Raw genomic sequence first — 27,851 nt, 5'->3', positions numbered from 1 at the left:
CTCTGCACTCAGCTTAGAATCCTGGCTCCGATGAGGGATCCCAAGCTCCAGCCCTGGCTCTGACATCTTCTTACAGTGACCTTGGACAAGTTGCTCCTGCCTTGTAGGGCTCAGTCTTCCAAGTCAGAAGACAGGAGGAGATAATGTCCACCATTCTCTGGCTGCCTCGGAGTATAATGCAGCCTTTGTGGCCCCCGTCTCTGCTCTGCCTCCTGCCACCAGGCCGACTTCTGACACACAAGCCTTCTGTCAACGCCAGGGAGAAGAGTAGGAGTGAGAGAGCGGGCACTAGCCAGCTTCAGCTTGGTATTTGGGTGTTTTGGATTTTTTGTTGTTGTTGTTTTTGTTTTTGTTTTAGAGAAAGGATCCCCTGTACCCTAGGTTGGACTCCAAATCACCATGATCCTGAGAATGATCTTGAACTCTGGATTCTTAGGCCTCCATTTCCGCCTTTTCTGTTTCGAAACAGGGCCTCTATTAAATAGCTCTGACTTGTCCTAGAACTCACCGTGTAGTTGGCATCAAACTCACAGAGCTCCACCTGCCTCTCCCTTAGCCTCTGCCTCTCCAGTGCTGGGATTAAAGGCGTGCACCACCATATCCAGTTGCCTCCAGGTCCTGAGTGCTGGGATTACAGATGGGCCCCACTATGCCCATCCAGTTTAGCATTTGGCACCTCTGCCTGGGAGCCTGATGGGAGGAGGGAGAGGGGTAGGAGGAGGAAAAGAAAGAAGGGATTCTAGAGAGATTTGTTCTAACGTTGGCTCACTCCAGGGGACAGTAGACTGGATATAGATCCTAAAACCCCTCCTCTCCTTTGTCCTTCTGCGGTGGCTCTGAGAGGTCCGCCTTTGACCCCTTGGACCTCAGATCCACTTAAGTAGAAACAGAGACTGCCTATACCTCTTCCCTCCTAGTGGCTGCCCATATGTCCAGGCATCAGGGTAGATACAGCACCTATATTCTAGATAGTAAACACACTGCTTGCCCAGCACAGGTGTTTACATATGTAGTCCAGGCTATCCCAACTTCAAATGTCTTTTTGTTTGTTTTTGGTTTCTATGTATTTATTCTTTATCTATCTCCTTATTTATTTATTTATTTATTTATTTATTTATCTATTTATTTATTTTTATTTGAGACTGAGTCTCACTATGTAACCCTGATGGGCCTGGAAGTACGAAGATCAGGCTGGCCTCACTTTTTTTTTTTTTTTTTTTTTTCTTTTTTGGTTCTTCTTTTTTTTTTGGAGCTGGGGACCGAACCAGGGCCTTGCGCTTCCTAGGTAAGCACTCTACCACTGGGCTAAATCCCCAGGCCCGCTGGCCTCACTTTTGCCTTGAAAGTGCTAGGAATACAGTATGCCACCAAGTCCTGCTCTTTCTCACATTGAATTATTTCCTTATAGAGGATAGGATATGCGGAGGTCAGAGGTCAAGTTACAGGAGTCAGTCTTTTCAGCCACTCCATGAGTCCCAGAAATTGAGGGCAAGTTTTCACACTTGGCTGAGAGCCCTTTTTCCTGCTGAGTGCTGCCTCCGTACCTCAGGGGCACCTTGTGTGTCTCAGACAGGGTCTCACTGTGTAGCCCGGAACTTACAGTGTCAGTTACAGAATTAGTCGGTTAATTCACCTTATCTTCTAAGTATGCTTTCTAATTAGGTATAAGGGTGCGTCTCTCAGGAGGTGGAAGCAAGAGAATCAGGAATTCAAGGTTATTTTCAGCTACAAAGTGAGTTAGAGAGAAGTCTGGGCAACATAACTCCTGGGCCAAGAAAGAAAACTAGGGCGGGGCAGTGATGGTATCACGGCTTTAATCCCAGCACTCTGGAGGCAGAGGCAGGCCAGATCTCTGAGTTCAAGGCTAGTCTGGTCTACAGATGGAGTTCCAGAACAGTCAGGGATACTCAAAGAAACCCTGTCTTAATAAAACAAAAAGAAAGAACAAGAAAGAAGGAAAGATGGGGGTTGGGGTGGATAGTGCTTTGACCTTCAGGTTCTCATTAGGCTGTTCCCACATCTTTTTGACAGGACCTCAGAGAAGTCAAAACGTAGACGGTTATTTGCTGACCTACCTGACCCTGGATCACCCCTAGCAACACTTGAGAGTAGGCCTACATAATATCTACATAATATGCTCACTCTGTGAAAACCCCTCTCTGCCTTGTAAATAATTAAGTCATTGGATCCTAAGGACTCTATGAAGTAGTTTTTTTTGTTTTTCTGAGAGGTGGTCTAATTCACTCCAGGAAACCTAAAAATGACCTTAAACTCTGATCCTCCTGTGTCTTCTTTCCAAGCACCAAGACAATAGGTGTGTACTTCCCCACCCAGTTGAAGTAGATAAAATTTTGATGCCAATTTTCGGGTGAGGAAACCGAGCTCCGCCCCCTCCAGTCCTGAAGGGATTGATCCCAGGTTACAGTTATTGAATAAATGGAACTCCAAGCTGCATTTCTAGTGGCCTGTCTCTTCAGGCTTAAAAACAAAACAAAACAACAACAAAAAAAAACTGTCTTTAGGCACATTGTCTTTTTGTTTTTAGTAACTTAAATAAACAGAGTCTTACTATGTAACCCGGACTGGCCTTAAAATCATGGGTGATCTTTCTGTCTCAGCCTCCCAAGTAATGGGGTTACCAGTAGGAACCGCCATGTCTGACTGTTCTAAGTAACTTTTATTGTCCAACTTCCAATTTAAAACACAAAGCAGACTGAACACGGTGGATCATGTCTGTGCTCAGCCCACACTCCAATACAGAGGATAAGGTGCATGACCACCATGAGCTCCAAGCCAGTCTGGACAGAAGGAGCCCTTGTTAGACAGAGATGTGGCCATGCAAGCTGAGGACCTAAGTTTAGAACCCACATAAAAGTGGCAGTGTGGCCAGGTAGGTGTAGCATGCCAAAGGCAGGTGGAGCTCTGAGTTTGAGGCCAGCCTGGTGTGCAAAGCAAATGTGTGTGGGTGTGCACGCGCGCGTGCACGCGCATGTGCGAGTGTGTCTGTGAGAATACAGGTGCCTGCCTGAAGTGGGTGCTAGGAATTGAATTTGATCTTCTGCAAGAGCAGTGTTTTTTTTGTTTTTTGTTTTTTGTTTTTTGTTTTTTGTTTTTTTAAGAGCAGTGTTTTTAACTGCTAAACCATCTCTCTCTCTCTCTCTCTCTCTCTCTCTCTCTCTCTCTCTCTTTAATAACTGATGTAGCTATCTTCAGACACACCAGAAGAGGGCATCAGATCCCATTACAGATGGTTGCTGGGATTTGAACTCAGGACCTCTGGAAGAGCAGTCAGTGCTCTTAACCACTGAGCCATCTCTCCAGCCCTAAACCATTTCTTTTTCTTTGTTTTTTTATTTAAGTGCATGTGTGTCTATGTGAGTGTATGTGCATCTGTTTGGGGGGAGCCGATGCCAGAGGCCAGAAGGAATATTGGAGTCCCTGGGGCTCGGTTGTAATCACTCACCACTTGAAACTGAAGTATTTAGAAGGTTATACAGTAGTCAGAATTGAAACAGTCACCACCACGGCTTACATCAGACAGACATTACCTCCTACAAGGTAGCTTCCCTGCGTCCATCCCTCACATCTATCCCCATCCTCCTCTGTTCTTACTCCTATCGCATAGCACTGTCCGTCAAGCAGAAAACCACCATCTTTATAAGACCAGTTATGTCTCCTTGCAAAAGATCATCACAGCTGGACCAGAGGCTGATTGCTGGTTGATGTACCTCACTTGAGGAGAGTCTGGAAGGGTGACTGGACACTCATCTGAAGACATCCACTACCCTCAGACACTTGTGTCCAATGCTGTCCTAATTGCAGATTCCAGACCTGGAAGGGGGCTAGAGAGAGTCAGGGAGGGGGGTCTCATTTCCAGCTGAAGAAGCCACCACCCATGCTGGATGCTGACCTTCCAGTGTGGATGCTTTAGGGACACTCATGCTCCTCTCTGTAAGCAAGCCTGATAAACCCATTTGTTCCCCAGGTGAACGTTGGTGGAGTCAAACTTTTTTTGACTCATGCCTTTAATCCCAGCGTTTCGGGAGTCAGAGGCAGGTGGAGCTCTGAGTTCGAGGCCAGCCTGCTCTACAGAGCAAGTTCCAGGATTGTCATGAGGTCCTCGGGACAGGTAGGCTTGTTCACATCTCCCCAAGGAAAACTCTGTACAAGTTCCCATCCTCCCTCACTTGTCTCCCTTCCCCTCCCCAGCTTCCCTCACCACCACCACCAGCCTTCAGTCTTTGGCAAACACTTGTCTAGTTCCTGTATCTAGGGATTTGCTGACAGAACATTTCTCACCTGCAGGATTGCAGACAGAATACGTGGCCTTTGTTATCTGACCCCTATCAGGTAATGTATAATTTCAAGGTTTATCCACGTTGTGCAAGAATCAGGGCTTCTTGCCTTTGTATGGTAAACAGATTCACATCCAGGCACAGTCTGCTTATGGGACATACAGGTATAGCAACCATTACTGCATTTATCCCCTTACCAGAACCCAGGCTGGCCTCAAACTCACAAGCCTCCTGTTTCACTCTGCCAAATGTTGGGGTATGACTCAAACTAGTCTCCGACGCACTAGTAGCAGAGGCTAGCCTTGATCTCCTGATCCTTTTGCCTCTACATCCTCTACAAGTTGGACATTTACAAGTATGTCCAACTGTACCAGCCTATAAGGTTTAACTTTGGTTTGTTTATCTTGTTGTTCTTGCCATATCTAAAAGAGTAGTTCAAAATCATGAAGGTTTGCTTTCTTTTAAGGGTTTTATAGTATGAGGCTGGGGAGACGATTCAGTCAACAAAGCCCTTGCCATGCAGGCATGATGGTCTCAGTTTGGGGTCCCGACACCCACCTAAAAGCCAGGTGTGGCAATGCTTGTCTGTAGTTTGGTGGTCAGGAGTTGGGGACAGATGCATCCACAGAACCCACAGGCCAGCCAGTCTAGTCAAAACAGCAAGTGGCACTGAAGAGACCCCATTTCAAAAAGTAACATGGAGGGCCTGTGCAATGGCTCAGCAAGGCACTTGCTACAAAGCCTGACAACCTGAGATCAAGCCTCAGCTACCAACACATAGTTTCTTGTGTAGCCTTGGCTATCCTGGAACTTGCTCTGTAGACCAGACTGGCCTCGAACTGAGAGATCCATCTGCCTCTGCCTCCCCAAATGCTGGGATTAAAGATGTGAGCCACCACTAACCAGCCAAAAGAAAGTGTTCTTTTTAAAAAAAATTGGGGGGCTGGAGAGATGGCTCAGTGGTTAAGAGCACTGACTGCTCTTCCAGAGGTCCTAAGTTCAATTCCCAGCAACCACATGGTGGCTCACGACCATCTGTAATGGGGTCTGATGCCCTCTTCTGGTGTGTCTGAAGACAGTTACAGAGTATTTATATACATAAAATTAACAAATAATTCTTTCAAAAAATTTTATTTTTAAATTATGTGTAGGTGGGTGTGCTTATGTGCATGTGAGTGTAAATATGTGTGTATGTGGGCGAGTATGGATATGGTATGAGTATGCATGTGTGCATGTGAGTGTGGATATGTGTGTGTGCATATGTGCATGTGAGTGTGGATATGTGTGTGTGTGTGTGTGTGTGTGTGTGTATGTGTGTGGTGTGTAGGTGCCCATTGTAGCTCAGGAGCTTCAGCTCCCCGTGGTGCTAACACATCGAGGGAGTGTTGCTTACGCTGCCCCATTCAATCAGGGCGTGCAGACAAAGCCCTCAGTATAAAGCTTATGAGCATTCTCTTTGCAATCCTGGCCAGTGAAGCTCCCTGGGCTCTAACTTCTGTGGCAGAAAACCAGACACTGTGTAGAGGGATGAAGCTGCTCCTGCCCCCAGGAGCTGTCCACAAACAGATGAGGACCTTACCCTCTGCCCTGAGAAAGGAAGGTCTCAGAAGTCATCTTTGTCTCTCAAATTTATTTCCCTATCAATTTTACATTTACTTTTTATGTGATGTGTATCGGGAGGGGCCTCCTTACCCCATACTATGCATGTGGAGGCCAGAGGACAATTCTCAGAAGAGCTGGTCCTCTCCTTCCACAATGTGAGTCCCCTGGGAATTGAACTCACATCCTCAAGTTTGGAGACAAGCACTTTACTCTGCTGGGCTGTCTCCCCAGTCCTCCAATGTCCTGTTTGCTTGTTGTTTTATTCATTAGAACAGGGTCTCCTGAGCTCAGGCTAGCCATGAACTACATAGCATCACCTTGAATTTCTGATCTCTTTTCTCCATGCCTAGCCCATGCTGAATCCCAGAGCCTTGAAAATATTAGGCAAGCATCCTAGCCCTGCAACTGGTGGTTTTGAGTTTGAGTTGCTGTGTGCTTATACTGGCTGTTAGCACGGAATCAGGTCACATGTCACTGTCCCAGATAAACTCTCGGGTCTTTGGTACCAAGGAGGCATCTTGGCCTCACAATGAATAATGGAGATTGTAGAATAGACGGACTAGCTCTCTGACCAGCCCAGTTACTATGGCAAGTTACTAAATCAACAGCTGGCCAGTGGTACACCTTGTAAAAACTGTGGCTATTCTTAATTATTATAAAAGGCCATTGTGCGGGGTTGGGGATTTAGCTCAGTGGTAGAGTGCTTGCCTAGCAAGCCCAAAGCCCTGGGTTCGGTCCTCAGCTCCGGAAAAAAAGAAAAAAAAAAAAAAAAGGCCATTGTGCCTTCAGGCTTCCTTTTTGTTCAGTGTGTGTGCGTGAGTGTGTGTGTGTGTGTGTGTGTGTGTGTGTGTGATATCATGCACATAGAGATCAGGGAACAACTTATTTTGTCTCTCTGTATGTCTCTATGTGTGAGTGTGTGTGCATGAGTGTGTGTGTGTGTGTGTGTGTGTGTGTGTGTGTGTGTGTGTGTGTCATATCATGCACATAGAGATCAGGGAACAACTTCTCTTCAACCCCCTCTGGCTATCCTAAAACGCCCTATGTTGACCAGGCTGGCCTTGAATTCATAGAAATCCTCATGCTTCTGCCTCCCAGGTGCTGGGATTAAAGGCAGACACTGCCACATTTGGCCTTCAGAGGACATTGTAAGAGCCAGTTTTCTCCTTCCACCAAGTGGGTCACAGGGAATGAGCTTGGGTGTTCAGTCTCGGTCCCCAGTGCCTTTATCAGGTGAGGCACCTCATCATCTCACAGGGCCCAAATTCTTGTTTGTTTGTTTGGGATTTGTGTGTGTGTGTGTGTATGTGTGTGTGTGTGTGTGTGTGTGTGTTTTGTTTTGGGGACAAATCCAACACATCTTAGCCTGGCTGGTGTGTGTGTATGTGTACATATTTATATGTGTGGTATGTATGTGTATGTTTGCATGTTTGTGAGTACATATATGCAGTCTGTGTGTATGTGCATAGTTGTGCGTGGGTACACATGTGTGAAGTAGAAACTTAAGGGTTCTTTGGAAAGTTGGTTGGATGGTATTTCACTGGGGCAAACATGTGAAGGAATGTTTTGTTAAAGTGGACAGGGGTGAAAGGCTGAGGCAGACTCATGAACATTTAGTTGAAGCAGACACAGGAGAGAGTTCTGTTAAAGCAAACACGTGAAAGGACACGTGATGAAGGATTCTTTGCTAATGACAGGCATGTATTTGTCTGCCTTACATTGTGTAGTCGACTTGCATCTGTCCGGACTCCATAGAGAGAAATATGACAAAAAAACTTCTGGTGGGGCTGGAGAGATGGCTCAGCGGTTAAGAGCACTGACTGCTCTTCCAGAGGTCCTGAGTTCAATTCTCAGCAACCACATGGTGGCTCATAACCATCTGTAATGAGATCTGATGCTCTCTTCTGGTGTCTGAAGACAGCAACACTGTACTTACATACATAAAATAAATAAATAAATCTTTAAAAAAAAACCAAACTTCTGGTGGTGTGCTGCAGTGTCTTGCTGCTTTCCTAGACTCCGGCTGATTGGTAGAATGATGTCAGCTGACACAGATGCTCATGCCGAGGCAAGGCATGTGAAGTACATGTGATGTTTGAAATGAGTATAAAAAGTACTCGACAGACAGAGACAGAGGCTGAACTGGCTTGCCAGTAGCTGTGCAATGCTTGTTGGTCTCTCATCTTCACTGATCTTCCCTTCCCTGGGAGAGGCACAGCCTTCCTCCTGGTCCCTTTTGCTGACTTGTGTGGAGTCTGAGGCCTAGCTGGCTTTGCTAGGTCATGCCACCCTGGCTGATTGGTTTTTGCTATCCTGACTCTACTAGACTGGACTGCTGGTATACCCATGAAGTGTTTGCTAGATCAAGCTGCCACTGCTGACCTGTAAACTGAACTGATTTTCAGGCAACACAGATGGGAGTTGCTTCCTTTCTAAACAGGTCCACTTCCCCTGCATCCTTTCCTTCCCACTACCTCTGGTAGGTGGTGGACTAAAAGGAATGTTTAAACTTTTAAGAACCATCATTAAAAATAGGCATTTAAAAAAATTACAGTTACGGGCTGGAGAGATGGCTCAGCGGTTAAGAGCACCCGACTGCTCTTCCAGAGGTCATGAGTTCAATTCCCAGCAACCACATGGTGGCTCACAACCATCTGTAAAGAGATCCGATGCCCTCTTCTGGTGTATCTGAAGACAGCTACAGTGTACTTATATATAATAAATAAATAAATCTTTAAAAAAAAATTACAGTTACACATGTGTGGTGTGCATGTACATGTTTGCATGTATGTGGTACGCATGTGTGGTACTTATGTATGTCTGCATGTATGTGAGTATACATACATAGTGTGCGTGAGTATGCATGTTTGTGTGTATACATGTGTGTTATGAAGTGTGTTTGCATGTGTGTGTACACATGCATGGTGTGCATACGGAAGTCCAAAGATGATGTCAGGAATCATCCTCAGTCATTCTTTCACTTTATTTATTGAGGAAGGATCTCTTCCTCTTCTCTCTTTTGAAATGCAGTTTCTCTATGTAGTCCTGGCTGTCCTGGAACTAGATTTGTAGACAAAGCTGGCCTGGAACTCAGAGGTCCACCTGCCTCTGCATCCCAGGGGATGGGATTAAAGGGGTGCACCACACCTGTCAAGGAAGGATCTCTCAATCAAGCTCAGGGTTTGCCATTGGTATGGCTAGTCATGTGATCCAGTTTTTCTGGGGATCCCACTCTAGCTTCTAGGGCTGAAACTGTCCCTTGTGTGTTTGCTTGAGTATCTGGGGATCTAAACTCTGTTCCTCAGTCTTTATCAGCAACTGCTTTAAGCACTAAGCTGTCTCCCCAGCCCTGACCTTGATGTCCTGATCATCCTACCTTCACTTTCAAGTGCTGGGTTTACAAGCATGCACCACCACAATCAGCTTCAAATGTTCCAGTGGTCACACTGTAAAAGTAAAGGAAAGGGGCTCCATGGTGAGCACTTGCCTCCCACCCAAGGGGCCTGGGTTCAAGTCCCAGGACCACAGAACAGACAAATAGGTGAAATCAACTCATATGTCTCTGTTCGTTTAACTTGGTAGGGACGTCACTTCCTATATTGTCCGTGTAGCTGCTTTCCATTGGTTTGCCTCCCACACTAAGGGTTTAAAACTAGGTGTAGATTTTACTTATTTATTAATTTTTTTTGAGGCAGTGTCTCAGATATTCCAATTGGCCTCCATAACCAAGTTTGTGCAATGCTATCAATGGAACCCCATGTATACTAATCAAGCACCCCACCAACTAAGGGGCATCCCCAGCCCCTATATTGCATGTTAGTGCAGATGGCCACATTACATGGGCAAGTGGTTATTTGTTGGCTGTGAAGGCTTAGTCCAGGTGTTCGGCATGACCAAACTCAGAAGTGAGTTCCCAGTAAATGTGTTACGGTGTGTCCCTGTAATCTCAGAACTCTGGAAGCTCAGGCAGGGGGAATTCAAGGCCAGGCTGGCCTACATACCAGAACTTTGTCTCAAAAAAATTTTTTTAAAGTGCTCTTTGGCTGGTTGTGTGTCTCCTGGTCAGGATACACCCAGCCAGTCATGTATATTAAAGGGCAATTGTTTGCTGGCCTTGGCAGAACTCATGCTGGTGCTGTATCCATGCATAGAGATGCTCACTGGTTAAGAGGGCTTACTGGTCTACCAGAGAGAGAGAGAGGCTCTGCATTCTGTTCCTAGTAGCCAGGCCAGGAGGCACACAGGCCCTGTAACTCCTGCTCCAGGAGATCCAATGCCCTCTCCTGGCCTCCAAGGGTACCTAACTAAGCACACAAACCACACACATAACATACATTAAAACACTTTTAAAGTCATGAGCTTACCCTATATTATAATCCCCATGGCTTCGCAATCTTGCTTGCTTACTTACTTGGAAAATCTGTTTTTCATTGTTCTGCTTTATTTTAGTTCAAGACTGGACTTGAACTCCTAAAAAGACTACCTACCCTTGAACCTTGATCTTTCTGCCTCTACCTCCACAGTCAGTCCTTAATTGTGCCAGTAAAGAGAATTGCTTTAATTTTATGAAAGCATTTGGTTAGTCCAAAAGGAGTCTGTCCCTGGGGCAGGGTGGGAAGCTCACTGCAATCTCCACACCTCGAAGTCTTCCCCCTGGGCCCTGCCTTCTCGGGGAAGCGGGAGTTGCTACCCGTGGCTCTCCCAGCCCAGCACCATGAGTCATCTTGTTCCGTGTTAAAGCTCGGCTCCACACCGAGGGTTGCTTTACCTTCCAGTCCAGTAGGCACATCTGTATTTGTGCACACATACACACAGACTCACCCCACCACACACATTCTCTCCCTCTCTCTCCCTCTCTCTCTCTCTCACACACACATACACACACACACATACACCACACACACACACATACACCACACACACACACACACACATGCACACACACCACATACACACAGACTCACCCCACCACACACATTGTCTCCCTCTCTCTCCCTCTCTCTCTCTCTCACACACACACACACACATACACCACACACACACACATACACCACACACACACACACACATGCACACACACCACATACACACAGACTCACCCCACCACACACATTGTCTCCCTCTCTCTCCCTCTCTCTCTCTCACACACACACACACACATACACCACACACACACACATACACCACACACACACACACACATGCACACACACCACATACACACAGACTCACCCCACCACACACATTCTCTCCCTCTCTCTCCCTCTCTCTCTCTCTCTCTCTCTCTCTCACACACACACACACTACACACAGACTCACCCCACCACACACATTCTCTCCCTCTCTCTCTCTCTCTCTCTCTCTCTCTCTCTCTCTCACACACACACACACACACACACACATACACCACATACACACAGACTCACCCCACCACACACATTCTCTCCCTCTCTCTCTCTCTCTCTCACACACACACACACACACAGACTCACCCCACCACACACAGACTTACAGCATCACAGACACATTCTCTCTCTCTCTCTCTCTCTCTCTCTCTCTCTCTCACACACACACACACACACACACACACCACATACACATAGGCTCACCCCACCACACACATTCTCTCTCTCTCTCTCTCTCTCTCTCTCTCTCTCTCTCACACACACACACACACACACACACACACACACACAGACTCACCCCACCACACACAGACTTACAGCATCACAGACACATTCTCTCTCTCTCTCTCTCTCTCTCTCTCTCTCTCTCTCACACACACACACACACACACAAACACACACACACACACATACACACAGACTCACCCCACCACACACAGACTTACAGCATCACAGACACATTCTCTCTCTCTCTCTCTCTCTCTCTCTCTCTCTCTCACACACACACACACACACACAGATTTACACACCACACACATATACTGATACACACAGAGAGACTAACATATCACATACACATAATAGACACACACACAAAGAGACTTACACAACACAGATTCACATAAATCACATACACACACGGAGAAACTCACACACCACATACACACAGAGACTCACACGGCACCCATTTGAACACCACATATTCACAGCGATTTGCCTGCCTCTGCCTCCTGAGGGCTGGGAGAAAGGTCAAAGCCTGAAAAACACATGAGGCCCGACCTTAGCATTCTTGTGAGAATAGTTTTGTCCTCACACTGGAGAGCATCTTGGGAGCCCAGGGCTCTCTTGAATCACTCAGAAGTTCTGTCTCATAGAAAGACTTTGACACACACACACAGACACACACACACACACACACACACACACACACACACACACACACAGGCTTGCACGCATGAGCTCAGGGATAGGGCCCCAGCACTGTTGTTTGAGAGAACATAACTTGACCGTGATTCCATTACAGCCCTGAAGCTCTGCCTGTGTCTCTGCTGCCAGGGAAGCCTGTGGTGGAACTTAGGGACATGGATCCTGGCATGGGGCAGAACAAGGCAGAATTTCATCCTGCTATGGGGGCTGAGGGAGAAGCTCACACCCTTCCTGGAACCTACTGTCCCAGCCACAGCAGCAGAGTCTCTCCTTGTTACCTCTCCCCAGGGCTGAACACTCAGTTCCCCTGTGTGCTAACTCCTCTTTTTAATATTGCACCTATTTATTGTGTATTGTGAGTTCGAGGCCAGCATGGTCTACAGAGTGAGTTCTAGGACAGCCAGGGGTACACGAAGAAACCCAATCTCAAGACAACAGCCCCATCAAAACAAAACAAAATAAAACAAAGGAAAGCCACACAAAATATTTTTAAAGATTTATTTATATTTTTTAACTATTTATAGATGTGCATGTCTGATCCCCTGGGTTGGAGTTACAGACAGTTATAGCCACCGTAATGTGGATGCTGGGAATTGAATTTAGATCCTCTGGAAAACAGCAAGTGCTCTTACCCACTGAGCCCTCTCTCCACTTCCATAAATGATTTTTTTTTTTTAAGGTAAAAGGGGCCTGGAGACATAGCTCAGTTAGCAGTGTTGGCCTGGTGCGCACAAAGCCCTGGGTTTGATCCTTACCACCACACAAACTGTGAAGAGTAGAATTTGGGAGTTTAAAGCAGGAGAGAGAGTCAGAACTTCAAGATTATCCTTAGCTTTGTAGAGAGTTTAAGGTCTGAGCCACATGAAACCCTGTCTCAAGAAAACCCAGAAGTTAAAAGCTATTTAATGCAGGTATCAGTAGGACAAAGGAGGGAGTGCTGTGGGAACAAGGTTCCCAGTGAGTGCCTTCTCACAGGTGGGAAGGGGCTGCCAGAAGCTTTAATTTGGCTAGAGTCCAACTGCAAGATTTAGCCAAGAGCTCTACATTTGATTAGACATGCCTTTCCAGGGGTCTGGGGAGGAGACGGACTTCACAGTCTGGGTCCACATGATTTATTTGTAAATATAGCTGGTAAACAAGCCAGCAATGGGAGGGGTGACATTCTTAGTGTATTTCATCATACTCAGCCAAACAAGTTTCTGACTGATTAGATTTAAATAATAAATAAGTGGAAACATGAAATGCTAAGAGAACAAATCCCAGTAAGTTTAATTTTAAAAAAAAGGAGATGCAGCAGCCAAAGATTCCCAAGTAGAAAAAATAAACAGAAAGACCAATAGACTGCCCTAGTGGTGCTCGCCTTTAACACCAGCTCTGAGGAGGCAGAGACAGGTGGATCTCTGGGTTCTAGGCTAGCCTGATCTACAGAGAGAGTATCAGGATAACCAAGGCTACAGAGAGAAACCTTGTCTCAAAAACAAAACAAAACAAAAACAAGTCAAAAAAAAAAAAACAACCCAGAAAACAAAAAACAAAAGACTGAGAGATGGAACTTCTTAATTGGTCGTAGGCTCTGCAGGCAGAAGTGAGCGGAAGCTGGTGTAAGTTACATGTGTGCTGGTGCCTGTACTGGCTGGCTAGTTTTATGTCAATTCAACAGAAGCTATAATGGCTGTTCTCAACCTGTAGGTCTCAACCCCTTTCAGGTTAACATATCAGATATCCTGCAAATCAAATATCTATATTATGACTCATAACAGTAGCAAAATTACAGCTATGAAGTAGCAACAAGATAATTTTATTGTTGGGGGTCACTGTAACATGAGGGACTGTATTAAAGTGTCCTAGTATTAGGAAGGTTGAGACCTACTGAGCTAGAGTCATCTGAGGGGAGGCGATCTCAGTGGAGAAAATGCTTCCATAATGCCATGCCTTAGGCAACCCTGCAGGGCATTTTCTTAAATAGCAACTGATAAGCAGGGCCAAGACCATTCTGTGCCATTTCCAGGCTGTGGTTCTGGTTCTATAAAAAAGCAGGTCCAGAAAGCCCTGAGGAAGGAGTAAGCCAGTAAGCGGTGCCCCTCCATGGCCTCTGCATGAGCTCCTGCCTCCAGGTTCCTGTCCTGACTCCCTTCCATGATTAACAATGATCTATATGGGTAAGCCAAATAAATCCTTTCCTCCCAAAGTAGCTTTTAGTCATGTTCCATCACAGCAATAGTAACCCAAAGTAAGACAGTCTGTGACCCCAGCCTGGGTTCCAGAGAGAAACAGTCTTAGAAAGCAAGCAAAGTGAAAGGAGTGGTGACTGCTTTTGCACAGGACCAGAGTTCAGTCCCCAGTATCCATCCATCCATACGGCCTGCTGGAAAGCCAGCTCCAAAGAATGCAAGGGCCTTTTCTGCAAAGGTGACTGCACACACACACACACACACACACACACACACACACACACACACACCACACACACACACACACACACACACACACACACACACACACACACCCCACATGTTTTAGAAATAAATCTTAAAAACTTTAATGATAAAAAATTCTTACAAAGAAAATCTTGCAGGTGTGGTAGTGACATCTGTGATCTCACATAACAAATTCCAAGCCAGCCTGAGACACATTCAAACACTACTACTAGTAAACAAAAGGACAAAGAGAGCCAGGTGGTGCCACAAGGAAAGGTTAATGTGGCACTTTCGCTTGTAACTACAGTGTTTCTGGAACTGAATACAGGGCACACGTTTGCAGTCCCTCAATAAGACAAGAGCAACAACACAAAAAAAATTTAAAGAGGAAAAGTAAAATGTGAGCCAGCAAGACGGCTTGGAGCGGAAAGATGTTTGTCACAAACCTGATGACCTGAACTGGATTCCTGGAATCCATGTGCTTCCATGTGCTCCAAGAGACCCAGCTTCTACAGACTGTCACCTGACCTCCACACTCACACAGTGGTACCCAGAAGAGCACACACCAGTGAAACGGAGTCTGACGTTCTCAGGGAGGCAGACCGCTTGTTGAATGCACAGCCCAAACTGCGACGACATCTCTGCTTTCCCTTCCACTAATCAAGGGGAAAGCAGGATGCTACCCTGGGATTGCTTGTTTGTTTGTTTGTTTGAACCTACCAACCTAGCAAAGAAAAGTCTCCAGTGTGGTTAAGAATGTGGGAAATGGGGGTTGGGTAGAGTGCTTGCCTAGCAAGTGCAAGGCCCTGGGTTCGGTCCCCAGCTCCGGGGGGGGGGGGGGGGGGATGAGCCAAGGCTACACACAAAGACACTGTCTCAAAAACAAACAAAAAACCCTAGCAAGAATGTGGGAAATGGGGTTGGGGATTTAGCTCAGTGGTAGAGCGCTTACCTAGGAAGCGCAAGGCCCTGGGTTCGGTCCCCAGCTCTGAAAAAAAGAACCAAAAAAAAAAAAAGAGTGTGGGAAATGAATCTGAAATAGACAAAATGTCTGTGTAGAGAGGCCTGGTCACCTTACATGAATATCTACTTTGTGTAAAATCCACTTTGCAACACGCGTGTGCTGTGTGAGCACCAGCACGTATATGAGGCTCAGAGGACAACTTTTGGGAATTTGGATCTCCTCCTTATCAAGACAATCTTTCTTGGTTTTGCTACTGGCCTTGTACTCCTGGCTAGCTGTGAGCTTCTGGGGGAATCTTCTTGTCTATCAAGTAGGCGTCCTGGGATAACAGATATCCAGTACCACATCTGACAGTTTAGATAGATACCAGGGATCTGAACTCAGGTCCTTAGACAAGCACCTTTACCTTGCCAGTCATCTCACCTGTCCCTGTTATTTTGTTTTTGAGGAAGGGTCTCTTGTAGCCCAGGCTAGCCTCCAACTTGTGATATCTCTAAAGATGGTCTCTCCTGCTTCATCCTCCCAAGTGCTAAAGTAGCAGGCATAGGTTAATAGGCTAGACTAACATGAATGGCTGTTCCTTTTTCTCCCCCTTCCCTCCTCTGCCCTCCTCTCCTTTTCCCCCTCCTCTTTTCCTTCTTCTTCGACAGGATCTCTCTGTATACTGCAGCCAGGCAGCAGCTGCCTTGAACTCTGCATCTTACTGTCCCAACCTCTTGAGTGTTCAGACTACAGACTTGAGGCTCCATGCTTGGTGGTTTGTTTTTTGAGATCTCTCTCTGTAGCACTGGCTAGTCTGGAATTCATTATACAGCTCAAGCCGGCCATGAACTAACTCTTAGCAATCTTCCTGCCTCTGCCTCCCAAGTGCTGAGGCACAGGTCAGTGCCATCAAGACTTGAGCATTGTAGTAGGCACTGAGGAGGGATCCTTCAAAAGGTCCGGCAAGGACTGTAGTCAAGTGATAATTCTGTAAGTTTGTGGTTAGCGAGAATATCCTGTCAAACTGTCAAATTCTACTTTCTTTTTCTATGACTGTCTGGTCTGAAGAAACAGGTCACAAGGATTAGGCTCTCTTAACAAAGCTTCAACTTCTTGAGATTCTCGAATCCCTTGCTGAAATTACAGATATAACTTGGCTCACCTCAGTGTAGAAAAAGACGGTGTCCTGCTGGGCTCCATACTTTGTTGGCTTGAACAAGCCTCCAGCCTTCTGATCAGGGGAGAGAGAGCACCTCATACTCCTATCACACACTAACAACCAACATCACCTTGTCTCCTTGTTCAGAGTTTGTGCTTTCCCGAAGGACATGGGAGGTATCATAAAAGTCATCTGAGTAAGTTTGAGGCCAGCCTGGTCTGCAGAGTGAGCTCCAAGACGCCAGAGTTAAACAGAGAAACTCTCTCTGGAAAGAGCAAAACAGACAGACAGACAGACAGACAGATCATCCGTATAAACCAGCCTAGTGGTACATATCAGGAGGTAGAGGCAGGAGAATGGCAGAAAGGTCAAGACCGGAATGGTCAACATAATGAGTTGCAGGCAACTGGAACTACTGAATGAGATCCTGTTTCAAAAAATATCTGTAGCCTCACAGAAGTCATCTTCAAAGATGGACACGGTGCAGTTCACTCCTGTAATCCCAGTGCTCAGAAATGGGGGGAGGAGGGAAAGACCCTGCTTCAGAAAAATAAAACAATAACCAAAAATAATTGCCTTAAGTCAGGCGAGGTGGTGGACATTCATGAGCCAAGCACTCAGGAGCTGGGGCTGGAGCATAGAATTTCAAGACTTTCCTGTTTTGTTTGTTTTGCTTTTTTTTTTCTCTCCAAGGTAGGGTTTCTCTGTATAGCTTTGCATGTCCTGGAACCTGATCTGTAGACCAGACTGGCTCCGAACTCACAGAGATCTGTTTGCTTCTACCTCCTGAGTGCTGTGTAGCTTCAAGACTATCGTAAAAACCCCAGTGTGATCTTGTCTCAAGGAAAACTAAAAAAGGCAATGGCTGCATCTGCACCTCAGAGGTAGACACATGCTGGCCCTGGGCTCAATCCAGTCATTTTCATTACAGCTCAAAGGTGACTTCACTTTTAGTTGCGAAATAACCAAAGAAGCCAGCTGTGGTGGCCACACCTGTAAGCCCAGCATTCAGGAGTCACAGGCAAGGAGGATCTCTGAGTTTGAGACCAGCCTAGTCTACAGAGCAAGTTCCAGGATAGCCAGGGCTACACTGAGAAGCCTGTCTCAAAAAAACAAAAACATAACCAACCAACCGACGGACCAACCAACCAACCAACCAACCAACCAACCTACCAACCAACGAAAGAAGCCAGCTGTAAGCCTACCACTCTGGAAGAAGAACCAGGACATCCTAAGCTATAGAGCAAGTCCAAGGTCACTGTGGCCTGTGGAGACCTGCCTTTCAAAAGTGCAGAAGTAAAAGTGTAGTGGCTCTCACCTTTAATCCGAGCACTGGGGAGGCAGCAGGCAGAGGCGGACAGATCTCTGTGAGTTTCAGACCAGCCTGGACTACAGAGTGAGTTCCAGGAGTACAGCGTGTAGTCAAGGCTACACAGAGAAACCCTGTCTGGAAAACAAACAAGAAAACCATGAACAAATGAGCAATCAAACACCTGGTGGGACCCTGCTTAGTGGGGCCACACTTACCTGACACTGTGGTGGGACAGCTGTGGTTGAATGAAGTCAGCTCTTTTAGCTTGAAATTCATCTTGCTAAGTTGGTCAGTATGGCCTTGAACTCATGGTGTAAGACAGAGACACCAGACAAGACCAGGCAGCCAGAGTTGTGGACTGTGGACTGTGAACCTAGCAGATATCTTCCCAGCAGCTGGGAAGACATCCACCGTAACAAGAAAACTGGTTGGGTCACCTGTCATAGATCACTGCAGTCCTCCCCTCGTCCTAAACACCTGTCACAGTTTCCTTGGAGGAAGTGAAAGGTTTAGCGGTCAATGAGGAGTCATGCTTGGAAAAGGGAGACAAAGAGCCCATGCTTCTGCTTCAAGGAGGAGAGAGTAGCCCTTTCCTCCAGAGGGCCCCAGTTTGGTGTGATGGCTCATAACCACCTATGAGCCTACCTCTAGGGGCCCTGAGACCCTTTCTGGCTGAGGTTTCCTCAGCCTCCTGACGGCTGGGATTGCAAGTATGTCCTACCGTGCCTGCCCTGACTCCTTATGGGTGTTTGTTGTTGTGGAGGGGAGAGGTAGCCTTGGATGTCCTGGTCAGAGAGACCTGACTGATTCTGCCTCCTCCAGTGAGGATTAAAGACATTTAAGACATTTACTGTTTCTTTTTTCTTTCTCCCTCTCCCTCTCCCCACCTCTCCCCCCCCCCCTCTCTCTCTCTGTCTCTCTGTCTCTCTCTGTCTCTCTCTCTCTCTCTCTGTCTCTCTCTCTCTCTCTGGTTTTGTTTTGTTTTGTTTTGTTTTGTTTTGTTTTGCTTTTCAAGACAGGCTGTATAGCCCTGGCTTGCACTGTGTAGCCATGGCTGTCCTGGAACTCACAGAGATCTGCCTGCCTCTGCCTCTCAAGTGCTGAAATTAAAGGCACAAGCCACCACTGCCTTGTTCTTTTTAACTTTATTTTAAAATGTTTTGTATGTATGAGTGCTTGTCTACATATGTGTTTATGCACACATGTGTGCCTGGTATCTAAGGAGAGAGCATGGGATCCTCAGGAGCTAGAGTTACAGGTATGAATTGACATGTGGGTGCTGGGACCCAAGCCCAGTTCCTCTGCAAGAAAAAGTGTTCGTAACTGCTGAGGGGGTCTCTCCAGCCCTATGCACTATTAATTTCTTTTTATGAAATACAGGTACTCGAGGGGACATTCTGTTCCACTTTGCTGTTTCCTTGTTTATACATACACACACACACACACACACACACACACACACACACACACACACACAGTGACAGAGCAAGAAACGGTGAACAGCAGTTTGTCTGCTACCCCCAGGGATTCTCCCACTCCCACTCAGAGCTCTGACTTCAGGGCATCCTTCCGGCTTGGGTACTACAGGGATGGAGGTGAGACTCTGACCATGCAGCACAGGTAGATGGGCTCTGTCCTGGTGTACAGACCCTTGGCCATCTGCTGGGATGTAGAGCTCAGCTTTCAGGGCAGAACTTCCCATTCTCCCTTTCAGTGGATCATCTCATCTTCCTCCTCCCCCACCCTCTCCTCACACAAGCCATCTGGAAAGTCAGTGGTTGGGGAACTTTGATCTCTTTATCTGGAAGGCAGGAAGATGGGCCTGCGAGCCTGAGGGCTGTGAGCACGGTGCTCAGGAACGCATTTTCCTGGCAGCTGCATTCCTGCTGCTTGGGACCTTCCCATAGGAAGGCTGCAGGGGAAATGGCAAGGGCTGGGGGTTGGGGGGGATGTCTTTGGAAGGAAGTAGCACAAAGGGTTTGGAAAAATCCACCCTAGAAAAACCCCTGCAGGGGTTGAGCGTGTCTTACTGTCTAAGTAAAAAGACCCTTAGCTGGACAGAGGGTGTACTCAATGGTAGAGTACTTGAGTGGCATGCTAAGGTGCCGGGTTCTGTTCCTACCACTGAGTGCATGCATACATACATATATTAATTAATTAATTAACTAGCCTGGGGTGGTGGTGCTGGCCTTTAGTGGCTGCACTTTGAGGTCAGCCTGGTCTACAAAGTAAGACTCTCTCTCTCTCTCTCTCTCTCTCTCTCTCTCTCTCAAAGATTTATTTGTTTATTTGTTTATTTACTATATATGAGTACACTGTCTTTATCTTCAGACACACCAGAAGAGGGCATCAGATCTCATTACAGATGGTTGTGAGCCACCATGTGGTTCCTGGGATTTGAACTCAGGACCTCTGGAAGAGCACTGAGATCTGTAAGACCCTGTCTTAACCCCTGCTCCTTACACCACCACTCTTCCCCAGTAAACCCCACCCCCCAAGAAAGAGAAAAAACTGTGAAGGAGCTCATTGTGATAGCTCATGTTTGTTAAACCAACAAACCCCAGAGGTTGAGGCTGGAGGCTTGACTGTGTCAGGCCAGCCTAGAATCCAGTGAGTCCTGGCTTAATATTTGCAAGACCATGAGCTCCACTCCTAGCACAGCCAAAACTTAAACCAAAACCAAACAAAAACCTGCCAAACGACAACTAACAAGTCAACCTCATGGGTGAGCCAGGCCTGTGTTAAAGTCCAGGAAATTAATGCTCACGGTGGAGCCTTTCCAAAGGCTCTACAGTTTGTCATGAAAACAAAGATTCAAAACTGCTTTGGTACCTGCCATGGAGGTCCACGCTGTGAACCCCAGCATCCAGGAGTTGGAGATAAGAGGGTCAAGAGTTCAAAGCCAGCCTTAGCTACACAGGGAGCTCCCAAATAGCTTGGCATGCATGAGACAGTTTTTTAGGAACAAGTGGGTCAAGCACGGTGGGTCACGCCTGGAATCCCAGTGCGTGGGAGAGGAAGGCGAGAGGATCCCGTGTCAAAGTCGTCTTTGGCTAAATAGTTCAGACCCAGCCTGAGCTACGTGGCTCCCTGACAGGAAGACATAGTCCGGGAGAGAGAAGTGAAGAGTGTGCTTTGGAGTTGGGGTGCTGTTTGTTCTGCCTGCATTCGTGAAGCTAGGGCTGGCCTGGGTCACAAAGCCAGACTCTGGGTCAAAAGCAAAACTAAAATCAAGCCATGCGAAACACTACTCAGGTATCAAAAGAGTTAAAACCTCAAGACCGAAGTGCCTTCTCCCCCTCCCCCCTCCCCCCAAGCCCGTTTGGAGTGGTTTCCTCTGGCTTGCTTTGTTTGGGGCTTAGTGTTTTCTTTGATTTTCAGGACTGGGAATCGTCTCTGCCCACCAAGACCCAGCGTAATGTATTGGAAGGACACTGGGGTGGCACAGAGGACGAGAGGAAGAGCTGCTGCAGCAGACAGGCAGGAACTAGGGCAGCAGCCGGGACCTGCTAAAACACCGAGGCTTGCGTGTTGCTGCTGCGCGGGCTGCAGCACTGGCCACCAGGCCGAGTCTGTGCGTTCGGGTTTCAAGTTCCCAAGAGAATCTGAGTTGTCCGCCTGGGTCCGGTGTCTGCAACCCTGTCTCTTTCTTCCCCTCCTCCTCTCTTTCTCCTCTGACCTACTCTCTCTTCTCTCCTTTCCTCTTCACCCTTCCCCTCTCTTCTCTTTTTTTACTCCTGGCCCCCTTCCCCTCCCCCTTGCTGTTCTAATGTATTCCAGGCTGGCTTCACTCACTTATTTACTTACTCCCTTAGTAGCCCAGGATGACCTTGAACTTGTGATCCTCCTCAGCTACCTCCCTGGAGCTGAGATCATAGGCATGTCCCACCAAGCCCAGTTTCTGTGTAGCTAGGCAAGCCAGATATGCCAGGCAAGTTCCAGTGACTGAGCTCCACCCTGAGCCCAGATCTCTGCCTTCCCAAGACTTTGTAGGGAAGTCCTTTGTGGATAAAGCAATCCTCCAGAAGGATATTTTCTGATGGGAAAGTCGACAGGAGTGTCCTGTCACTCAGGAGAGTGAGTGGAAAGGTCATGGCTATAAATTCATCCTGGAGTCCAGGCTGTTCCAGAGGCAACTTGCAGCGCCCATGCTTTGTGTCTTAGAGGAATTTAAACCCTAGTAGCCCATTGGTGAGGGGCTGCTCAGGGCAGGGCTGCACCGCTTGGGAGAACCCTGAGGGCTCTCCCTAAAGGAACTAAAGACCACACAGCAGAGACCAGTAAGATGGCTTAGGGTGTAAAGCTGCTTCCCAAAAACCTGCCTCAGCTCCATCTCTGGGCCTCAGGCAGTGGAACAGAACCAATTGGTGCAAGTCACGCTTGCTCCTCTGTTTCCTACACACACAATGCACAAATGCGATTCAAAACAAAGCCATGTGCCATGCACTTGACCTGGAGGAGCTGTGTCTGGTACCTCACTGCACGTATCCAGACAGTCCTAATGATCAAGAAGCAGAGGTGCGAGTTAAACCACAGGGATACAGCGCTGTCCAAATTTACTGGCCAGTAGCTCCACAACCTTTTAAAGTCAGGAAGGCCACCAAAGTAGACATGGCAGTCTGTTGCTTCCACTGCTTCTTTCCTTTCTTTCTGGGGAGGGAAATTTTGTTTTGTGGTGGGACAGGGTCTCATGTAGTACTGGGGATGTAGTCCAGCGCTTTGTGCTCGGCAAGCACCCTACCAACCGAGACCTGGATCTCTTTACCCTCCTGCTTGTGAGTCCTGAAACTACAAGTGTTCACCCCTCCCCCTCATCACCTGTGCTATTCACCACTTCTCTTTATTTGAAATGGTGTGTGTGTGTGTGTGTGTGTGTGTGTGTGTGTGTGTGTGTGTGTGTGTAATAAGTCCAGTTGCCCTCAGAGGCCAGAAGAGGGCGTTGGTTCACCGGGAGCTGGTGTCACCGAGCTTGTGAGCTGCCTGACCTGACAGTGCTGGGAACTGAACTGAGGTCCTCTGGAAGAGCAGTAAACATCTTAACCTGTCAGGAGTCTCTCCCCTTGAGTCACCTTTTCCTGACCTCTTTGTCACTTGTGCTCAGTGAGTGGAAAAAGTCACCAGAGTCTCCAGTCTCAGTCTACAGCCAGTCAATCCATCTGTCCTCCCACATCCAGCCATCCTTCATGTATCTGTAAGAAATGTTTCAGGTTAGTGTCTCTGGCCAAGATAATAATGTTCCTTTTAACTGAGCTCTGACCACAAGAATTGCCAAGCTGGAGCCCATGCTGTTAAAGGTTTCCCAGGTGACACAAACCCAGGGCTGGGAAGCAAGAGCCTCCTGCCCTGCCTCCTCACAGGGAGCCTCTGGGTTGAAACCATAGCTTGGGCTCTGGCCTGGTACCTGCCAGTCAATGGTTAGTTCAGCCTGAATGTCCTGGTGACAGATTCGAGCTCTCCATCACCCTTTGCCGTGGGAAATGCCTGAAGGAAAAAAAAGACAGAAGCAGCAAGATCCCAAGAGAATCTGTCTCCTTACAGAGGTGGTGGGTATGTGGGGGGAGGGGCCCCTTATAAAGGTGTTGGGTACGTGGTGGGGGAGGTGGATGTATGGGGTGTCATAAGTACCATGACCAACAAAGCTTACTCCCCAGCTATTCTTGCAGAGGACTCTTGATTCCCCACATCCACATAGTGGCTCACAACTGTCTGTAACTCCAATTCCAAAGGATCTGATTCCTTCTTCTGGCCTCTGAGGACACTTCATACATGTGACACATACAACCAAAACACACACACACACACACACACACACACACACACACACACACACACACACGGTTTGTTTGAGACAGGGCCTCACTAAATATTCCTGCTGTCCTGGAACTCTGTAGCCTGGGCTGGCCTTGAACTAGATCCACCTACCTCTGCCTCCTGAGTGCTGACATTAAAAGCATGCACTACCACTGCCTGGCAGTTTTTAAAAATAGTAATGATAAAGAAGAACCTAGAAAATAAACCAGGAAGCCAGGAGGGGGTGATGCACAATTTTAATCCCAGCACTTGGGAGGCAGAAGCAGGTGGATCTCTGAGTTTGAGGCCAGCCTGATCTACAGTCGAGTTCTGGGACATTCAGGGCTACACAGAGAAACCCTGTCTCAAAAAACAAGTGGGAAAGTGTAACATCATAAAAGGTGCAGAAACAACCACTGAGGCATGTCCTTCAACTTGTCTAATAGTCTTGTTAGCAGAAGCAAATCCATCCTTTTTAAAAAATCTCTCAGTGTGTTTGAAATCCCCATTTGTCAAAGTTGTAAAGCTGAGGGGCTCAGTGCAGTGCAGCTGGATGATGAACTAGGGGAGAGGCTGGACGCAGTCCTTCCTCCTGTCATGCGTTATCTCGAGGAAACAATCCTGGGTGTGTTGAAGGTTGTCCTCAACAGTGAAAACATGGAACCCCTCCGACTGTCTTTTGTAGGAATGTGAGGAATGAGATAGCTCTCTTACAAAGCCAGCCCAGGTGGGGACTTAGGAGGGATACCTCCTCTTGAAGTCCCTGGGGACTCCAGTTTGCTTCATCTCAGTGGGAAAGAACTGGAGACAGGCAGACTCTGAGGCTCTAAGTCTGGGGCCTCAGGTTAACAAAACAGATGACTGGCTGGCAAGATGGCTCAGTTGATAAGGGTATTTGCTGTCCACAACCTGAGTTCAATTCCCAGAACTTCCGTGGTAGAGGAGAGAACCTGCTTCTATGAGTTCTCCTACGACACTCACTCCTCCCAGTACAGTAAACACTTGGGTAAGTGTTAAAAAATATAAAGGGGCCAGGCTTGGTGGCTCACGTCCCCGATCCCAGCACTCGGGAGGCAGAGGCAGGCATATCTCTGAGTTCAAGGCCAGCCTGGTCTAGAGAGTGAGTTCCAGGATGGCCAGTGATTCATAGAGACAGCCTGTCTTGAAAAACCAAACCAACCAACCGAACAAAGGAACAAAGAGTGTACCTGTAAGTGACGTATAACTGGGAAGACTGTGGGAATGCAGTCCAGGAAAACTCTGGAGGGTTACCAAGGGCTGCAGGCAAAGGCTCCTGGAGGGAACCAAGATTGCTCAGAGATCTGAGGAAAAGATGAGAAATCTAAAGAAGAAATTTAAAGCATGGCGAAGTGGCTCATGCCTGTAATCCCTACACTCAAGCGGGAGGATTATTGCAAGTTGGAGGCCAGCCTGGGCTACACAGTGTGCTTGATGTCACCTGAGACAACAGAAGTGAACTCCTACTTCAGAAAACCAAGAGAAGGGATAGGGGAATGGGGGCAGAAAAGGAAATAGAGTAAAGGAAAGGGGGAAGGAGGGAGGAAGAGAAGAGAGAGGGAGGGAGGGAGGGAGAGAAGAGGGAGGGAGAGAGAAAAGAAGAGAAGAGGGAGGGAGAACAAGAAAGGAAGGAGAGGGGAGAGATGGGGAGGAGAGGAAAGGGACCAGGAGATGCAAAGGCCCTGAGGCAGCAATGTGTCACATGGGATCCCAGCTCTTGAGTGCTGAGTTTGTAGAAATGCCACTGTACCTGGTGTATACTGGGGTGGGGTCAGAGCCCAGGGTTTCTTGCTTGCTTTGTACCCACAGAGCTCCAGGCTCATTCACCCCACATTTTTTGGAGGCTCCACAATGATCCTGATGTGTGGCCAGTGTTGAGAACCAGGACTTCAGACAGTGAGGCTAAAGGAAAAGGGAAGAGGACACCCTAATCCTTCTTACCTTCTGTTTGTTTTTGTTTGTTTGTTTTGTTTTGCTTTTGTTTTTGTTGTCGTTTGAGACAGAGTTTCTCTGTGTAACCCTGGTTGTCCTGGAACTTATTCTATAGACAGACTGGCCTCTAACTCACAGAAATACTCCTGCCTCTGCCTCCTGAGTGCTGGGATTAAAGGTATGGAACAGCATAACCAACTTTATTTTTCTTTTTCACACTCCAATAAGTCTTCTTTGCTGCGGGGTTGGGGATTTAGCTCAGTGGTAGAGCACTTGCCTAGCAAGCACAAGGCCCTGGGTTCGGTCCCCAGCTCCAAAAAAAAAAAAAAAAACAAAAAACAAAAAAAAACAAAAACAAAAAAAACAGTCTTCTTTGCTTTTGTAGCACTGGTGATCAAACTCAGGGCCATTTTGTCACTGAACTACACCCTCAGCCCTAAAATGTGTTGCTGCTGTTGTTTTTTTTTTCATTTGTTTTGGGGACGAGGTCTCGCTCCATGTTGGTTTACAATTCTCAGCCCTTCTGTCGGAGCCTCCAGAGTGCTGGGACCCCAGGTGTGAGCTATCCGACTTGGCTAAGGTTTCTGTCCTTATTTGTTTCCTCCTTTGGAACTCAGACCAGAATCCACAGTGATTCTCTCAGCTCAGCATCCGAAAGTGCCTGAGATTACGTGTTAGGGTCTAGATCTAGGCCGGGACAAAGCCACCAAACCAACACGGTTCCATGTGGAGAGGCTTAATGAGAGAAGAAGAGTAGAAGAGAGGAAAGGAGGACGACCATGGGCTTGTAGGGGGGAAGTGGGTGGGGTGGGGAGAGAAGGGACAGGGACAGAGGGGAAGAGAGCAGAGAAGATAAGAACAAAGAGAGAGCAAGAGAGGAGTAAGAGGGAGAGGAGGGGCAAGCAGCCCCCTTTATAGTCAGGCACAGCTGGCTGTTGCCAGGCAACTGTGGGGCGGAGCTAGCTGTGGGGGTGGAGCTTAGACCGAATACCAACGTTCCGGTGTGTGCCTCCACGCCAATCCTGACTAGAGTTTAATCTGAGGATGCAGAGCTCTCGGAAGTTAAGAGTACTGAGTGCAGGCTACAGGCCATCTGAGTTGGGTCGCTAGCACCCAGGTCAAACAGTTCAAAACTGCCTATACCTCCTGCCCGGAGAATCCAGTGCCTCGGGCATGTCTGACACCTGCACTCACATGCACATACCTACCCACAAACGCATAATTAAAAATAACAAAAATTAAAACCTGCAGCTGGGCAGTGGTGGCGCACACCTTTAATCCCAGCACCGGGGAGGCAGAGGCAGGTGGTCAGCCTGGTCTACGGTGTGAGTTCTAGGACAACCCGGGCTAAGGATGCCCTAGAGAAATTCTGTCTTAAAAAAAAAAAAAAAAGCAAGGGAAGGGAGGACCGGGGCTGTGGCTCAATGTGGCAAGAGCCCTGACAGAGGGTCCCTGAAGCCCTGGCTTCCATCTTCAACATTACACAAACTGGGTGTGGTGGCCCATACCTGTGATCCCAGTACTCAGGGAGCTGAAAACCGGAGGATCAGAGCCCTCCTCAGTGACATTACAATCCGAGTCAGCCCAGATCAAACAAGACCCTGTCAAAATAAAATAAAAAGAAAGAGGAAAAGCCAGGCATGGCGTGTGCACCTTTAATCCCCAACCTTGAGGAGGGAGACAGAGGCATGTGCATCTCTACTGAGTTCCAGGACAACCAGGGCCACAAAATAAGAGGTGGGGCTGGGATCATAGTTTAGTAGCAGACCACGTCAGACCCTGAGTTCAATACTTGGTCCTGTGGAGGAAATTAGGAAGGCCCTCTACTTTTCATCTTTTCCGAACTCCAACAACAACGTCTGTTTAGAGAGTAGGTTATGTTTCCCCACACTTAGACTCAGCTCTGGAGGCGAGGACACAGCTATGAGCTACACAGCTAGAATATATTTACTTGATGTGTATGAGACCTGCATTATGTCTGTGTACCACTTGCATGCCTAGCTCCCACCAGGCCAGAAGAAGTCATCGGATACTCTAGAACTGGAGCT

At 47.5% G+C, this 27,851-nt stretch overlaps 1 long non-coding RNA gene across 3 annotated transcripts; it reads left to right on the top strand.

Moving 5' to 3' along the window:
• Positions 1 to 6: 6 nt before the first annotated feature.
• On the top strand, positions 7 to 23,200 carry LOC147994941 (uncharacterized). Of its 3 annotated transcripts, none has more exons than XR_015686737.1 (4): positions 7 to 306; positions 3,986 to 4,129; positions 4,306 to 4,350; positions 21,445 to 23,200. It is a non-coding gene; the product is annotated as an uncharacterized LOC147994941 (long non-coding RNA). The 3 variants fall into 3 exon arrangements; XR_015686738.1 differs by lacking the exon at positions 21,445 to 23,200 and adding an exon at positions 17,683 to 18,908; XR_015686736.1 differs by lacking the exon at positions 21,445 to 23,200 and having other exon boundaries at positions 4,306 to 4,392.
• Positions 23,201 to 27,851: the final 4,651 nt, after the last annotated feature.

Source organism: Rattus norvegicus, chromosome 4 (assembly GCF_021556685.1).
Source record: "Rattus norvegicus strain SHRSP/BbbUtx chromosome 4, alternate assembly SHRSP_T2T, whole genome shotgun sequence".
In the NCBI taxonomy this organism is placed as follows: Eukaryota; Metazoa; Chordata; class Mammalia; order Rodentia; family Muridae; genus Rattus; species Rattus norvegicus.
Note: the sequence above shows the minus strand (reverse complement) of the source record. Positions and strands in the feature narration are given on the sequence as shown.